Here is a 17,772-nt window from a genome sequence, read left to right on the forward strand (position 1 = left end):
GTCCCGTGTTTACCCACTGTGCATCCCTGATACCATTCACAAATGTGAGGTCTGGAGAGGTGTCTATGCTTACGCTGTTGCCTATCCTGGTATGATCTAGCGGGTTGTTTAAGATCGTCCATCGCAGGTCCTGGGCAACCTGCCAAAGCTTATTTCCCTTCGGGCTGGCTCGGATGTAGCCCCCTTCCGGATGAGGCGCATTGAAATCTCCCACCACGATGAGTTGAGACCTAGCCGCTAGCCGTTGCGTCTTTATCAGAAGGTCTGGCAGGCCCACCCCCTTATCTTTTGGAGAAGAGTATACATTAAGAACAAATAGACTCTTATCGTCCTTTCTTTTGGGCAAAATCTCCAGCAGGACGTAGTCCTCCCTGCTGCTATCTATGGTATGCGGAATCACTGTGGTGTTGCGATGGACTAACACGGCCGTGAAGACGCTCAATACGCCCCCTCGATCAATCTCTGGTGGTGTAAATGTCTTACCTGGTAATTTCACCGAGCCGCTAGCCTCCTGCAAAGCTATAATGTCCGGCTTACTATCCAGATTTTTGTATGTGCAACTGCAGGTTCCCCCGCTTGCGACGGAAGCCCCTGCAGTTCCACTGCCAAACCTCAATTTGCTGGCGAGGGGCCATGGTGAAGCCCTAGGTTCACTAACATCGGTTCTTGGCCGACTACGGGAGGCAATCTAACCTCTAGCATAGCATTTAGCTGTTTAAACATGTCCATTACCTGGGTCTGGAAACCCCGCATGTCATTGGTGAAGGCGTCAAGACGCTCCTCAATGTTGCCTAGTCTAGCTTCTATCCTGTCGACCCGGCGATCCAGCCTATCCTGTCTTTCTTCCAGTTTTCCTACTCTCTCCGCAAGGGTAAGCATGTCTCTCTTAAGACAAGTGACTGTAAATACTGGCTGCGGCGTGTCCGCCGCCGAAGTTTCTGCTACTCTCTTTGCACGAGCTCCCTCATCTGCCGGAGGTGGCCTTTTGACCGTCCCCCGATTCTCCACTTTCTCCACTTCCATAGCTGTGTTATCGTCCACGCGAGAAGCGTTCGCCTGCGCCGCTTGCTGTGGGGCTTGGGCCAACGGCGTCTGTACCCTGTCTACTCTGCCGGTTTTAAGCGCGCGTTCCATCTCTGCTATCCTAGCTTCCATCTTTTTGATAGTTTCGGCTTGCTGCAGCACCTGCCTTTGTAGCTCCTTCTCTCGAGCAGTCTCATTTTGGGAGCCCGCGTTGGGCCAGCTCACCTTTTTCCTCGTGGCACTTGGGCTTCTTCCATGACCGGAACCTTGCCCTCCTCCTTTGCCAGGCTCGGGTCCGGGCAGTGGCGGGAAGCTGACCGGTCCCTGCTCTTGCTATCGCCTCTCGCACCGCTAAATGACCGCTTCCTGGGCCTCGAACGCCGCCCCTCCTTGCCCGTTTGGCTCTTGTCCTCGTTGCTCTGCTGCAGACCCGTCGGCTGCTGACGGGCTAGGCGAGACTTGCAGTTCCGACTTCCCGTGCTGTGCGCCCCATGACACACGATGCAGTCCGGCGTGCAGGTCAGCGACTCTCCCTCCGGTGGTGCAGGATGTTCTTTCCCGCAGCGGCGACACAAATTAGTCTTCGGACGATAGCAAACGTCCGCCCGATGTCCCACTCGTCTGCAGTTATAGCAGGTCTCGACTAACTCTCTATATGGGATCACAGCGTACAGACAGTTCCAATAGATGACTTGCCGGGGAACGCGCTTCCCCCCGAACGTGATCTGAATCGCCTTTGACTTGCCCAAAGGTCTGGCATCCAAAATTTCCATGTCTTCATTCCTCTTCAAGAATCCTGCGCGAATTTCTGCCAGTGGGCATCCGTTGTACGCATTGTAAATTACTCCGCGCACAGAATTCTCCGGCGCCGCCACGTACGCCGAAACCGCAAGGTCACGACCGCCCAGCTTGAGCGTCTTGACATTCGCATATGCCCCACTACGATTCATACACGGCGTGCTCACCGTCATCGTGTTGTTTCTCTCATTGACCCGCACCAGGTCTTCTTCCACCGCAGTCGCGTTCGTCAGCTTCGCTGCCGCTCTCAGGGCATATCCGAGCTCCCTCGGCGTCACTATGCTCAAGTCCCAATTCTTGGGCCGGCACACAACCTTGAAATCCTTGGCTGGCATCTGAAGAAACGGTCCCCGTTTCTTCCACACCGGCGCTTTCCCCCGCTTGACTTGGGCTGCTTCGTGCGTCTGGCGCCCGTCGCTGCCCGCCTGTTTCTCGGTAGGCCTACTCTCGGTGTGGTCCCCGTACACAGTCTTCTTGAAGCGATCTTGCGCCTTCAAAACCCAGGCCCATTCTCCCGCCTCGAATTCTTCGGGCGTTATAGATTCTCCCTCAACGGAGTACTCCATCATCTTTAGCCTCGCAAAGGCCCACTACCACAAGGCACGGCCCTGGAGCCCGGCGCCGTAGGCGTCGGTTCGGCCTATAGATTAGGCCTAATTTTGCCGCACCGTGGTCGAGTACAAATCGTGAAGGAAACCCCTAAAAGGGGGAACACTTGCCAAAATATGGTGTCCACAGGTACAGGGCAACTTCCTGCAGACGATTCCACAAAAAGCAAGACCAAGGCACAGCGCGTTCCACCGAAAAACGGTCTCAAGGCGGGAGCTCATGCGGAACACGTCCGCTCAGCGTCCGCTCAGCGTCTCTCCCCCAGACAGTATATCTTAATATAATTTAATTCCTTCCTGCTGGTCTTCTCCGGCTTCCACCTACAATCCTTCCTCCCCCCTGTCTGAGAAAAGCGAGGCGGAGAGGAGGGCGTGCTGCGGATGGGACAACCGCGGCAGCGACGATCACGCGAAACCGGGGGAAGTGAGACAGCTAGCAGTCTAAAACTGTGGATGAAGCAGAGATGGTGTGTGGCGGGCTTCTCCAATTATCGTTTTTCACCAAAGTGCCCGATATTATTTCTCTGTGTCATGCGATGCATTCGTGCCGAAAGTTGCGGCAGGGAACACCACATGCCAGAGGCTTGTCTGCATTTCCTGCAGCATTCTTTACATGACCCGATTGCCGCGAAAGAGAGGTTAATTTATGTTTCATATTCTTTTATTTTGCTTTGGCACAACCTTTAGATTACGTACACGTTCAGAAGATCAACAAATCAGATTGCTTCCGACTATACACAACCTAAATGCACTGCACCGTAAGAGCATCAGGATTTTCCGACTCCGGCGCCCCGCTGCCTGGTGGTCGGCGGCCAGTGTCTCGCGGTAGTGAGCCGCCTCTTCACGTGTCCGTGATGCTCGGCCGTTGCGACTTGGCCAAGGCATGTCGACGAGTTCACAACGACACGAACTAGCAGCACCTAAGTCGCGAGTGGCTGCGTTCACCTTGTCCTTCGTTCAGGCTGCTGTGTGGCTCCACTGGTGGCGGGTTGAATTCCAGTATAAGGTCAGCGACAGACTGATACGGCGGCATAAGATTGGCGCGCGACGAGAGCACAGGCTCGGCGATGCCATCCTCGATTTCAATCTGACAGCAGGATGCAAGGCAACCCATTTTGCCTGGGCTCGTTTGCGGTGACTTGGTAGACAGTGAGTGGCAGATGTTACCTTATGCTGGTCGGGGCTTCAAGACCGCCGTCCTCTTGAAATGTGTCTACGCTCCCTTGGTGGACAGGGTACCAACGGTAAATGACGAGTTCTACGACGCTGCGACGATTGCAAGCTCCGACATTCGAATGGAATCGCGCGTGGCGCCCCTATTCTTCTTCTTCTTCTTCTCGCGCCCCTATTGCCGCGTGGCGTTTTTCTTCGTCGTCGTCAGCTAAGGGAAGATAAGAGTTTTGTTCCACGATGCTTACCAACTAATCAGCCAAGTGACCGAACAGCAACCAATGAATATGCATGTTGTCATTCTTGTACACGTTTTAGTGCTGTTATCGGCTTCTATTGTTTTCAATGTTGCGTAAATTGGTGACATCTGGTTTACCCGAAGCACTTCCTATGCCGGATTCTGCCAGGCGAAGAAACAAACAATGGACTCTCGTGCAAGTGCACGAGGAGTCTGGATTGCTCACTGCGCGTGAGGCTCTTGCTGGCCTCACGCGCCCGACGGAATATAAAGGAGAAAGAAGAGGTTATGGAGAATGGGAAGGCGTGGTAATGCTGCTAGGCGCCTTAACCGTGCAGTGAAGCAAGGAATGAAATGAGTAATAAATGGCTACGCGGGGAATTAAGCACAGGTGCCTACCACACAGTGAGGGATGGAAGCTGCGTACAGCGGTCGCAGTGGTTCAGTGGTTATTGAGTTTGACTGCATGCTGAGCAATATTTAGGTCGCAGGATCAATTGCCGGCCGCGCTTAGATGGCGTCGAAACGCAAAAGGTTGTCTTCCTTCTTTGCTCCCTCCTTTATTCTTTCTCTCACGGCGCGGTTGAGGTGGCCAGCGAGAGTGAGGCAGTTACTGCGTCTTTTCTTTCCGCATTACATATTCTTACAAGCTACCAGCGCATTCTTACAAGCTACCAGCTACATTCGGCGATGTTCTTGTGCTAAAATCGGGCGCACGTGAGGTTTTTCATAATCAGTTCGGTAATTCTGGGCTTTGCGGGTTTTCCGAAGCGATGCGGTTTCTGTAGCGCATAGAATTTTATATTTTTGCCTTTTTTTACACAGTCTGTATATGGCAGGTTACACGCCTAAAAAAATGTATTCTAAATCTGTTAGTTCTACGCCCTGCCTGAGTCATTCATGTGTCGATATGCAGTCATGCAGTGATTACCTTTAATGAACTGCCTCATCAGCTTGTCCACGAATGCCACAACTGCAGGTTCTGGCAATAACCTGGTTGGGACCACCTTCGAGCGTCGAGGCACAGCTCTGTACATGCATTATCACTAAGCATTGCCTACAGCTTCGGCACGCCATGACTCAGTTACCCCCCCCCCCCCCCTTCACGTCCCACAGTCACATTCAGAATATATATACGGCATCCGAACGGTACTCTCCTGCCCCAGCGGAAACGCCGCGGTTGCTGATTGACTTTGGCGGTCGGCTGGAGATTCCAAGGTCGCGAGATCGAACCCTGGCTTCGGCGGCCGCATTCCGATGGTGTCTAAATGCAAAAACGGCCTGCGCTGTGCGATGTGGCGCGCGTTAAATAATCTCAGGGAGTCTAACTGATCTGCAGCACAGCACTGGGGCGTCTCTCATAGTCACTTCTACCCTCCTGCTGCCTCGCTCTGTGCCATCACAGAGCGTTAATTACCCCTGTCTCTCCGCCATCATATCCCACCACTTGCTCAACTTGGACAGCACCAGCGGCCTAGTGGTTTGAGCCTCCTCCTCACATGTGAGAGGTGCTAGCTGGGGTGGCTCGCCAGTGCAGCCTGGTGCCCACCGATTTTGCAGTCGGTATAAGCTTTCCCCCGGCCTGCTGTTCGGCTTTTCATGGGCGAATTCTGGCTAAAATGACAGCCGGCCGTTAAATGTGGCAGGTCGCACCGCGTTTCGCTCCTGTCTCTTTCTTCGTGTGCGCGTCGCCAGACCCTGCTGGCAAACTTTCTTTGCTCCGAGGGCCCCTGTAAACTGTCAGAAACTCTCCGCTAGACCTCCCTTTCGGAGGTCCACCACCGCTTTTAAAATTTTAGCTGGTTTTGTTCCCAGGCAGCCGCCTGTTTAGGCCTGACAGCTGCCGGCTTGGCCATGGCCGAGCGCTTTGTCGCAGATGAACCGCAACCGACTACTCGGCCGTCAGCGTTGCGCGTGGACCATGTGGTCTCATCCGACTCCGAGAGCGACCTCACGGACAACGGCTCGGGCGATACCATCTTGCTGGATGAGTGCCTGGCGCACGTGCCGCCCCTAACTTCGGTACTCGCTCCCCATGGGGGTCCAACCTGTCCATCCTTACGGATATTCCGGGCCTCTCTTCAAGGCCTGCTGATCCCCGTCCCTCATTGTACCCTGAGATCTCGACCTCGGAACGGACGCGACGGCCAGACAGGACAGGGACCTGGTGCACGAAACCGTCATGGACCCCAAACACAAGGTTTCGTCCGGGCTCCGGGCCACGCTCTTTTCTGTAACTGTGGACGCTGCCCACATTTTTTGCACTCGTGGACTGGTAGCATGTCCGGTCCTTATCAGACCAAGACAGCGAGCTGAAACTCCTGGCCGTCAGGGTTGCATAATTGTCCTCCCAGAGCACCGAGGCCGACGCGGAACTTCACTTCCTGAGGGCCACGTAAAATGCTTCCCGAAGCTTCGGGGCCGCCTTTCGGGGAGTTCTCGGCTTTCTACTACCTATTTTCGCTGGTCCCGGCTGCCCAGTCTCAACCCAGGCATTTCAGAGCGTCCCGTACCTGAGGTCACCCCTCCGGCCGAACTGCCCCATCAGATGTTTTTATTTAGGGCAACCGACAACATGGGCTACGATGTTGCGGCGTTGACAAAGTCAAACATCGTGTCCGAGGGCATCGGAGTCCTCACCCTCCGACCCACTCGTCGCGCCTTGGTGGTCGCCTCCAGGGACACTGTAGACCTCGACCGGCTGCGGGCTGCCATCTGCCACAACGAGGCCAACCAGACTTCCCTCAACGTCAGGAAACCTCAAAAGAGCAACCCACACGTCCCGCTTTCCAGGGTCGACTCAGGCATCCGTCCCGAGGACCTGGTGGCTGCACTCAAGCGGATTAATTCCCTCACTCTTGCTTGACGCACAACTTTTCTCCTTTACGCAGCCTTCTCCCGACTTCACGAAGTCTGTCGCGTCTCCGCGGGCTGGACGTCAGTCTAGGCCCACGAGGACCTGCATGTTCCCCTGTGCTGATTTTGTGCTCAATACGGCCACGATCTTACGCGACAGACTCCTTCAAGACGTGCTGTACTCGGTGCGCGGGATCGCACCCTTTCGTGCAGTGCGCCCGTCCGATACCTGACCCCAACACCAAATGCGCCCCATACAAGACGGCCGGCCGCCCACCTAATCACCCCGCTGGCACTTCTCCTGCACGATCTTGCAGGATCGAACTCCGCGGACCACGCCCTTGAGACACCGTCGTTTACTTAATCTTAAATTTTAAACTTCCTGCTTTCTTTCGCTTTTTGTCTCTCGCTCCCCTTTATCTCGGTTGGCGCCCGTTCGCCCTCCTGCCCTTTCCGCTTCCACCAACGCATTGCAGCTGCCTTTCTATTGTTTTTTTCTCTTCTATTTCTTCCCCTTCCTGTATGATGACCATTTTACTGCTCTTTTACCTCTTTTATGTCGGCCCCATGCCACTTTACACCCTCTTCCCCTATCCACCGTTTGATTGCATTTCTTTGCGTATATGCGCTTTCCTTCTGGCCGTTTCTTTATTGACATTTTTTTACACTTCCCAATTGCACAACTTTATATATTCCTGACCAATTAAAGCTCAATTTTCGGTTTTTTCGCTGTTTGGGGACTCTATGGCCAACAGTCTGCCTTCCCGCCTCTGCTTCACTACTCTTTCATCGGTGCCGTTTTCTGCCACTCCGGCTGTCTTTTTCTGCTCTGTAACGTCTTTTTCCCCCCAAACCCTCTTCGCAAATACATCGGCGCTATCAGTAACGTTAGATATTGGCCGGTTTACGTCTCTTACCGGTTGGGGTTCCTTGCGCCTGAAGATCCTTATCTCAGTTCTCTAATCTTCCACTGCCCAGCAAATGTCGCCTTTGTGTGGTCCTCTTCATGCTTCCTTTACCCCTTCCACCTCCTTTTCTTTAGCTATGTCTAATTTGAACTTCCTCCAGCTTAACCTTGACCACTCTGCGTGCGACGGCTGCCTGTTCTAGTCATATCTTTATCCTCTTTTTCTCTGGCGAAGGTACCTCGTTCGCAGTGTCGTCTCCGGAGTTCCTAGTGAGATCGCGCCGCGCCTTATCACACGCGCGCTCTGAATTTGGCGAGACCCCCCCCCTTGAAATCTTCCCTCTCTTCCTCTGTGGTTACTGTGCTCTGCACCTTCCAAACAGCTTCGTTTGTTCTCGTATCAGTTTATGCACCCCCACATGTCTTGTTCGAGCTGTCTTTGGACCAGCTCGATTAGGTGTTTCTGTTGGCAGCCGCCCGACCAGTCCTCCTTCCTGGCCGGCGACTTTAACGCCAAGCACGAGCTGTGCCCCCCCCCCCCCACTCTACCAGATCCGCGCTTACCCAGAACGCATGGACCACCATCTTGCCATCTTGAATTATCCAGTTTCGCCTGCCACTTACGGAGCCCGATAATCTGACTCCTGGATTGACATCATATTCACCTCAACGCCCCTCCCCCCCCCCCCTCGGCTATGGGTGCTCCTGCACCGTATCGGAAGCCAAATCCATGTTCGAATGCTCGTTCATCAGGTTTTCCATTGGCTCTCCCGTACCGGCCCAGCGTAGCCTCCCGTGGCCTCCCGGGGTCGTTTGCTTGAACTCCTCCTGCATAACATTGCAAACGGTTGCTGGCGTTGATCTGCGTCGTTCTCCTGACGCATTCTAAATTGTTGTTACTCGTCTCCACGACCGCGTTCAGCGTTAATTGAGCGCCACAAGCGCCCTCTTGTGGCCGCCCCGAACCCAAACCCGTGGCGGTCGCCTGAGCTCGCGGTCGAGCGACACCGCGTCCGTGCTTCTCGACGTAGTTTTCAAAGTTGCCACGACCCTGTCATGCGCCCTATCTACCTCAACGCGTACCAAGCATCTGTCGCCGCTTACCGCAGAAGGGTCTGGGAGGATAAGGCATGCGTGTTACATGAGATCTCTTGTGACGCCGCCCGCAAAAATCTTTTGGTGGCAGCGTTCCAGCGCGCTTTCGGCAAGCTAGGAGCACCTGTATTTTCCCCACCTCTTGATCCGGGTGCTGGCCTACAAACTGCTTCCGTGCGCGAGCCTGCGGAGCCCCTGCTGCGCACGCAGGTCGCTGTCGATGATTCCACGATCAACTTTCCACTCCACGCATCTATTCGCACCTCAGTAACCAACCCTTACACATCTACCGCCTCTTCCGACTTTCCGTCCACGCGTAACAAGATCCAGTCGCTTAATTGTCGCCGCGATGGGTCCGCGCATCGCTCCCGGTGTGGACGACATGACACCTCCCTATAGTTACTGGCCTCTGGCGTGCCCAGCATCAACTCTTCCTTTTCATTTTCAACGCCCCACTACGTCTCAGTCACTTTCTACCTTTTTTGACGACTGGGGCGGATGGTTGTCTTTCCAAAGCCCGGACGTCATCCCTCTCTTCCTACTTCCTATCGTCCTACCGGGACGAACTCTGTCCTCGGCAAATTTTTGGAGCCCATCCTTCTCTCGTCTGTATCATTTCCTGCGCTCCAGGGGCCACCTACATCCCAACCAATTCGGATTTACACACGTCCGCAATGCTGAGCGGGCGCTCGTCTTCTTGCGCAAGGCTTTGGAAACTTTTCGAGTGACCTGCATGCCGGTTGTCCTCATATCGATAGATTTTCAGGGCGCATTTCGACAGCATTTGGCATCTGCTTGTCCTTCACTTCTTCCGACGCCGTTCACTCTCTTCCAATCTTTGCCACCTGCTACGTACCTTTCTTTTCCAGCGCTCTGTTATCTACCGGACACGCACAGGCGAGACCGTGTCAGCCAACCCAACACTCGGTAGCTCACTGGGATCCCCAATTTCACCTCTCTTGAGAATATAATCATTACTGGACAGCTGGACTGCTGTCCAACTTTCCCTTCATTCTCCCCTCTACCTCTACCACGTCCCGGCCCATTGCGGCGTCTGGAGCAATGAGCTCGCGGACAAGGCCGCGTTGCTTGCGTGCCCGCCGTTCTGGGCTCTCGCCCCTGTCCCTACGCAACAAGATGCGCGTGATACTCCGTAAGATGTGGCTTCGGACTGGTCCACCAATGACAGTGACACTTCATAGCGCTCATTCCTACCCTCGCTTCCCTTGCCTCATTTTCCTCCTCACCCTCTAGTACCTCTTTTACCTGGCCATGGCCACTTTCCTTCATATTTACATCGTTTCAACCTACTTCCCTCTAGTTCCTGTTCTTGCGATGCGGATGTCGGCGAAGTCTTCCATTACCTTATTATTATCCCACTGATAAGCACCACACATAAAAATATTACACATTCCCCTATGCACCCTGGTTACGGTGACTGCTGGCTCCCTTCATATGTGTGTCAAAACGAGCCCCGCATTCCCTTACCTTGTCTCTCTCTCTCTCTCTCTCTCTCTCTCTCTCTCTCTCTATATATATATATATATATATATATATATATATATATATATATATATATATATATATATATATATATATATATATATATATATATATATATATATATAAAAACAGTTGTGACGGGAGCCAACAGTCACCGAAACCAAGGTGCATAGGGGAATGTGTAATCTTTTTTAATTTTTAGTACTGATCAATTTGATAATAATACTTCGAATAATATCTCGCTTAAAGAAAAATACATATAAAGCACCAGAGAAGTTGGCTCCCTTCATAAGCTTATCAAACGAGCCCCTCATTTCCTTAACTTTGTCTGCTAATATATATATATATATATATATATATATATATATATATATATATATATATATATATATATATATATATATATATATATATATATATATATATATATATGCATGCTTGGGTGTGCGGGTCTAAAATGACGTCAGAATGTTCCAGCAATGAGCGTACTAACTTCGTTTTACTTGTGCAGAGCTTCAGATGATTTCTTATCAGTCAACTCTTGAGGTTTTATCACACAGTTTTTTTTAAAATCAGGCTTAACCAGATTTTTAAGAAATATGTTCGGGCTACCAAGAATTGTGGCGTGACTGGATTTTACTCGACAACGAAGGGCCCTGTATGTGATACCGCTGAGCACTTAAATGTCGGGTAGAGCTTATCAGACTCATTTTTCGGTAGGCGCAGGTGATGTACTGCCTTTGATAAAAGCTTAGAGCCCAAGCAGTTCACTTCTAGTGCGCACAGTCAGGCCTCTGTTGTGCACCTCCGGCGTTCCAAAACTGGAAGGTTAGAGGAACCTTCGTTCTCTTCATCGCTACTCCAAAAGTTAGGACTTCCGTGCATGCTTCAAGAGCGTCGGAAGAAGTCGAGGGCTGGCGGGCGTCATCAGAAAAATTTGCTGCCTCTTCACAATTCAGTCCCGTGCCGCCGCGATGGCTGAGTGGTTATGGCGCTCGACTGCCGACCCGAAAGACGCAAGTCCGAACCCGGCTGCGGCAATCGAATTTCGATGGAATCAAAATGCTAGAGGCCAATCTGCTGTGCGATGTCAGTGCACACTAAAGAACTCCAGGTGGTCGATATTTCCGTAGCCCTTCACTACGGCGTCCCTCATAGCCTGGGTCGCTTTGGGACGTCTAACCCTTCTAAAACAGAAGCAAACCATTCCGCCACACGATCAGGGCGATTTTATTTGCGTCGACTACTCGGTCATCAGTGGACCTTTCACCGCTCAGCTCAAGAAAGCAAACACCACATGGGATGGTTCGAAAATCTGCACCGCGGGTGGCCACCTTATTGCGCCGCCGAGGCGATGCACTTCGAGAACAAGAGTAATTGCACGTACTTATCCTACGAGCTTCGTGATCCGGAAGCAGTGTTCCCGCGGCTTGATTTTGGCTATGGACTTCCCGATTGAACATCGAGCGATCATCAACCTTCGGTCGAATCTCATCACGACTTCGACGGACAATGTCATACCTTCTACGACAACACTGAAACACCACGTTGTTCTGATTGTCCGATCGATCAAGAAGTGAGCGTCATATCCAGGTCAAGTGTCATCAGGGACTCCGGAACGGGGGCGGTCACCGCCCCCCTCGCCCCCGTCACCCACGGTGTAATATTGGATGCAACAAACGCTTAAAATATATTTTAACTCAGCTCCAAAGAGTCATTAACATTTTCCTGCCCGCACCTATTCCCATCGATAGCCGCTGTCGATGGTTTCAAATTCATATTTTCCCGCTTTGGATGAGCTTTTGGATAGCCAGCGCCATCCAGTGAATAAAAAGGACCCTATGTTTCAGTTTTTCTTTGGGTTTTGTTTTTTCCGTCACGCGACCATTTTTAAAGCTCCTTCGGAGTCACGTCACTGGCGCTCGTCGTTTACATCATGGCGTCGACGTCGCGCGCCGCACCTGCTCGGAAACGGCGCGTTTCCAAGTAAATTGATGCATCTGAGAGCTCGTTTTTGCACGAGAACAGCAGCAGTGATGACAGAAGACGACCTTGGTTCGCTAAGGCGCCCGTGTGTTGTGCGATCTCAGTGCACGTTAAAGATCCCCAGGGGGTCGAAATTATTCCGGAGCCCTCCACCACGTCACCTCTTTCTTCCTTTATTCTTTCACTCCTTTATCTCTTCCCTTACGGCGCGGTTCAGGTGTCCAAAGATATATATGAGACAGATACCGCGCCATTTCCTTTCCTCAAACAAACCAAATATTATTATTATTCGTCAGAATTTAGTACGGACAGTGAAACTGCGTCAAACCGACCGTGAACGTCAACAGCCATGCTCCGGTAAGTTCCGCTTTTGCTGCGCGCTGATCGGAAGAGATCAGAGTGTTCTGAAGGTCACAACTCTTACCTGCAGGTTGTCAACGTATTTCGGGCGGGATTGCGTGCCGCCGGCAGCGCAGAGAGTCGTGTTTTCGGCTAGAAGACAGCCAGGAGTCGACCTCGGCGCTGCGCGCCGTAGCGCCGCACGGCGCTTCTTCAGAGCCGTCGATTTCTTCCTCCTATTTTTCCCCGCGGAAATCATCAGTGAGATATTCAGGAACACGAAAAAGTATGTGTGGATGCATATTTTGAAGAAACCGTACTTCAGCGAAAACGACGGATCTAGGGGAGAGGTCACTCCAGAAGAGATGACAAACCTCAAGGGCTGCAGCGCAAGCCCCCAAAATGGAAAAATACCGAAACTGTAAATTGTGCTATGAAGAAATAAAGCTCGAACGAAATACAGATGTTTTCTGTGAGACATGTGCAGCAAACCTCTGTTTCACGGCAAGGAACTGTTCCGCGGGGTGGCACGATGGTCGGTAGACTACTGTCCTTGCCTACCTCAGCGAATACTGTACACGGAAAGCTGAAATTTGCTGCAGTGTTGCATCAGTCCCTGTTGTAAAAAACGTATAACCTGAAATTTTATCTTTTGTTTGTGTGAAGAAACTTTGGTGTTTTTGTGCGTTTTCTCTTTGTGAATACAAATTTCTTCCTGATATTTTTTTTGTAGCGATAGCTACATTACGGTAACATTTCGAGCCTTCAGCGTGGCGGCGCCGCCCCCCACGGAGATTCGGACACTTTGATTAGAACGCCGAGACTGAAATGCATACCGACGCAGGCAGCGTGGGCCTAAGCTCCTCATTCAGAAAAGAAACAGACTGTAGAAAGTAATCGCGTATGCTAGCCGTTCCCTGTCGAAGACGGAGGCTGACTACGACCGAGAAGCATGCAGTGCCCCGCCATCATCTCGGCTACGTCTAAATTCCGCGCCTGCCTGTAAGGACGACCATTCCTGGTGGTCAGTGGTCACCACGCATTGTGCTGGCTCGCCAATTTTAAGGACCTCTCCGGCGGCATCGCTTCATGGACCCTGCGCCTCCAGGAGTTCGTCATCTACAAATATGGACGCAAGCACACCGATGTGGGCAGCCTATATCGAGCCCGTCGACAAGCTGCCGGGAGAGGACGACAAAGACGCCTATTGAGCCGGTAAGCACCGGCGACTTCGCGACCTACAGCGTATACATCGCCCAGCATCCGGAAGGCAACACGTGTTCGCCCCGACCGAGTAGTCAAGATGACCGAGTAGTCGACGCAAATAAAATCGCCCTGATCGTGTGGCGGAATGGTTTGCTTCTGTTTTAGAAGGGTTAGACGTCCCAAAGCGACCCAGGCTATGAGGGTCGCCGTAGTGAAGGGCTCCGGAAATATCGACCACCTGGAGTTCTTAAGTGTGCACTGATATCGCACAGAAAATTGGCCTCTAGCATTTTGATTCCATCGAAATTCGATTGCCGCAGCCGGGTTCGGACTTGCGTCTTTCGGTTTGGCAGTCGAGCGCCATAACCACTCAGCCATCGCGGCGGCACGGGACTGAATTGTGAAGAGGCAGCAAATTTTTCTGATGACGCCCGCCAGCCCTCGACTTCTTCCGACGCTCTTGAAGCATGCACGGAAGTCCTAACTTTTGGAGTAGCGATGAAGAGAACGAAGGTTCCTGCTGCTTTATATGTATTTTTCTTTAAGCGAGATATTATTCGAAGTATTATTATCAAATTGATCAGTACTAAAAATTCAAAAAAATTACACATTCCCCTATGCACCTTGGTTTCGGTGACTGTTGGCTCCCGTCACAAGTGTTATATATATATATATATATATATATATATATATATATATATATATATATATATATATATATATATATATATATATATATATATATATATATAGAGAGAGAGAGAGAGAGAGAGAGAGAGAGACAAGGTAAGGGAAATGCTGGGCTCGTTTTAACACACATATGAAGGGAGCCAGCAGTCACCGAAACCAGGGTGCATAGGGGAATGTGTAATATTTTTATGTGTGGTGCTTATCAGTGGGATAATAATAAGGTAATGGAAGACTTCGCCGACATCCGCATCGCAAGAACAGGAACTAGAGGGAAGTAGGTTGAAACGATGTAAATATGAAGGAAAGTGGCCATGGCCAGGTAAAAGAGGTACTAGAGGGTGAGGAGGAAAATGAGGCAAGGGAAGCGAGGGTAGGAATGAGTGCTATGAAGTGTCACTGTCATTGGTGGACCAGTCCGAAGCCACATCTTACGGAGTATCACGCGCATCTTGTTGCGTAGGGACAGGGGCGAGAGCCCAGAACGGCGGGCACGCAAGCAACGCGGCCTTGTCCGCGAGCTCATTGCTCCAGACGCCGCAATGGGCCGGGACGTGGTAGAGGTAGAGGGGAGAATGAAGGGAAAGTTGGACAGCAGTCCAGCTGTCCAGTAATGATTATATTCTCAAGAGAGGTGAAATTGGGGATCCCAGTGAGCTACCGAGTGTTGGGTTGGCTGACACGGTCTCGCCTGTGCGTGTCCGGTAGATAACAGAGCGCTGGAAAAGAAAGGTACGTAGCAGGTGGCAAAGATTGGAAGAGAGTGAACGGCGTCGGAAGAAGTGAAGGACAAGCAGATGCCAAATGCTGTCGAAATGCGCCCTGAAAATCTATCGATATGAGGACAACCGGCATGCAGGTCACTCGAAAAGTTTCCAAAGCCTTGCGCAAGAAGACGAGCGCCCGCTCAGCATTGCGGACGTGTGTAAATCCGAATTGGTTGGGATGTAGGCGGCCCCTGGAGCGCAGGAAATGATACAGACGAGAGAAGGATGGGCTCCAAAAATTTGCCGAGGACAGAGTTCGTCCCGGTAGGACGATAGGAAGTAGGAAGAGAGGGATGACGTCCGTGCTTTGGAAAGACAACCATCCGCCCCAGTCGTCAAAAAAGGTAGAAAGTGACTGAGACGTAGTGGGGCGTTGAAAATGAAAAGGAAGAGTTGATGCTGGGCACGCCAGAGGCCAGTAACTATAGGGAGGTGTCATGTCGTCCACACCGGGAGCGATGCGCGGGCCCATCGCGGCGACAATTAAGCGACTGGATCTTGTTACGCGTGGACGGAAAGTCGGAAGAGGTGGTAGATGTGTAAGGGTGGTTACTGAGGTGCGAATAGATGCGTGGAGTGGAAAGTTGATCGTGGAATCATCGACAGCGACCTGCGTGCGCAGCAGGGGCTCCGCAGGCTCGCGCATGGAAGCAGTTTGTAGGCCAGCACCCGGATCAAGAGGTGGGGAAAATACAGGTGCTCCTAGCTTGCCGAAAGCGCGCTGGAACGCTGCCACCAAAAGATTTTTGCGGGCGGCGTCACAAGAGATCTCATGTAACACGCATGCCTTATCCTCCCAGACCCTTCTGCGGTAAGCGGCGACAGATGCTTGGTACGCGTTGAGGTAGATAGGGCGCATGACAGGGTCGTGGCAACTTTGAAAACTACGTCGAGAAGCACGGACGCGGTGTCGCTCGACCGCGAGCTCAGGCGACCGCCACGGGTTTGGGTTCGGAGCGGCCATAACAGGGCGCTTGTGGCGCTCAATTAACGCTGAACGCGGTCGTGGAGACGAGTAACAACAATTTAGAATGCGTCAGGAGAACGCAGAGCAGCGCCAGCAACCGTTGGGAATGTTATGCAGGAGGTGTTCAAGCAAACGACCCCGGGAGGCCACGGGAGGCGACGCTGGGCCGGTACGGGAGAGCCAATGGAAAACCTGATGAACGAGCATTCGAACATGGATTTGGCTTCCGATACGGTGCAGGAGCACCCATAGCCGAGGGGGGGGGGGGGGGGGCGGGGGGGGGAGGGGCGTTGAGGTGAATATGATGTCAATCCAGGACTCACATTATCGGGCTCCGTAAGTGGGAGGCGAAACTGGATAATTCAAGATGGCAAGATGGTGGTCCATGCGTACTGGGTAAGCGCGGATCTGGTACAGTGGGGAGGGGGGGGGGGCACAGCTCGTGTTTGGCCTTAAAGTCGCCGGCCAGGAAGGAGGACTGGTCGGGCGGCTGCCAACAGAAACACCTAATCGAGCTGGTCCAAAGACAGCTCGAACAAGACATGTGGGGGTGCATAAACTGATACGAGAAGAAACGAAGCTGTTTGGAAGGTGCAGAGCACAGTAACCACAGAGGAAGAGAGGGAAGATTTCAAGGGGGGGGGGGGTCTCGCCAAATTCAGAGCGCGCGTGTGATAAGGCGCGGCGCGATCTCACTAGGAACTCCGGAGACGACACTGCGAACGAGGTACCTTCGCCAGAGAAAAGGAGGATAAAGATATGACTCGAACAGGCAGCCGTCGCACGCAGAGTGGTCAAGGTTAAGCTGGAGGAAGTTCAAATTAGACATAGGTAAAGGAAAGGAGGTGGAAGGGGTAAAGGAAGCATGAAGGGGACCACACAAAGGCGACATTTGCTGGGCAGTGGAAGATTAGAGAACTGAGATAAGGATCTTCAGGCGCAAGGAACCCCAACCAGTAAGAGACGTAAACCGGCCAATATCTAACGTTATTGATAGCGCCGATGTATTTGCGAAGAGGGTTTGGTGGGAAAAAGACGTTACAGAGCAGAAAAAGACAGCCGGAGTGGCAGAAAACGGCACCGATGAAAGAGTAGTGAAGCACAGGCGGGAAGGCAGACTGTTGGCCATAGAGTCCCCAAACAGCGAAAAAACCGAAAATTGAGCTTTCATTGGTCAGGAATATATAAAGTTGTGCAATTGGGAAGTGTAAAAAAATGTCAATAAAGAAACGGCCAGAAGGAAAGCGCATATACGCAAAGAAATGCAATCAAACGGTGGATAGGGGAAGAGGGTGTAAAGTGGCATGGGGTCGCCATAAAAGAGATAAAAGAGCAGTAAAATGGTCATTACACAGCAAGGGGAAGAAATAGAAGAGAAAAAAAACAATAGAAAGGCAGCTGCAATGCGTTGGTGGAAGCGGAAAGGGCAGGAGGGCGAAGGGGCGCCAACCGAGATAAAGGGGAGCGAGAGACAAAAAGCGAAAGAAGGCAGGAAGTTTAAAATTTAAGATTAAGTAAACGACGGTGTCTCAAGGGCGTGGTCCGCGGGGTTCGATCCTGCAAGATCGTGCAGGAGAAGTGCCAGCTGGGCGATTAGGTGGGCGGCCGGCCGTCTTGTATGG

The sequence above is a fragment of the Amblyomma americanum genome, chromosome 1 (genome assembly GCF_052857255.1).
Source record: "Amblyomma americanum isolate KBUSLIRL-KWMA chromosome 1, ASM5285725v1, whole genome shotgun sequence".
Classification (NCBI taxonomy): domain Eukaryota; kingdom Metazoa; phylum Arthropoda; class Arachnida; order Ixodida; family Ixodidae; genus Amblyomma; species Amblyomma americanum.